This window comes from Haliaeetus leucocephalus, unplaced genomic scaffold (genome assembly GCF_000737465.1).
Source record: "Haliaeetus leucocephalus isolate CR32 unplaced genomic scaffold, Haliaeetus_leucocephalus-4.0 Scaffold517, whole genome shotgun sequence".
Lineage (NCBI taxonomy): Eukaryota > Metazoa > Chordata > Aves > Accipitriformes > Accipitridae > Haliaeetus > Haliaeetus leucocephalus.
The window spans coordinates 2828243-2828759 of record NW_010972953.1 but is presented as its reverse complement, the minus strand read 5'-3'; positions in this window follow the sequence as shown (position 1 = coordinate 2828759).

Sequence of the window (517 nt, the reverse complement as noted above, 5' to 3'; positions counted from 1 at the left end):
CCCTGCAGGAGGCTGCCCAGGGGCCACGCCAGCCCCCTTGCACCCCTCTGGCTGGGCCTCGCCTCCTCCTTCACACCCTCCACCCCGGTGATGGCAGGTACCCCCTCCTCGCAAGCGATGGCCACCCCAGCCCTTGGCCATGGGATGCTCTTTCTGCCCCCATGGTGTTTGCAGGACCTTGTCCAGTAACTTTTGGGGGAAATAAAGGCCTCTGCACTGGCGGTGGCCGCGGGGCCTCGCTGTGGCCCTGGGGAGGCCAGGCCGCCATGGGGCAAGCGGGGTGATGCCCTCAAGGGATGGACCCCGACTCACACCAACGCCACCCCGGCGTGCTGCTGGGGGACCGAGGCCCCTCTCACGCCGACCCCGGCTGTGTGAGACCCCCACGGGCCCACTCTCGCCGACCCCGGGTGGGAAAGGCCGGGGACGGGGCCTTGCTGCTGGTAGCGGCCTCTACCGTGTCCGTGTCCCCCCCCCACCCCCAGGGATGGTTCAGCCCCACCTGGTGTTGTTGGCA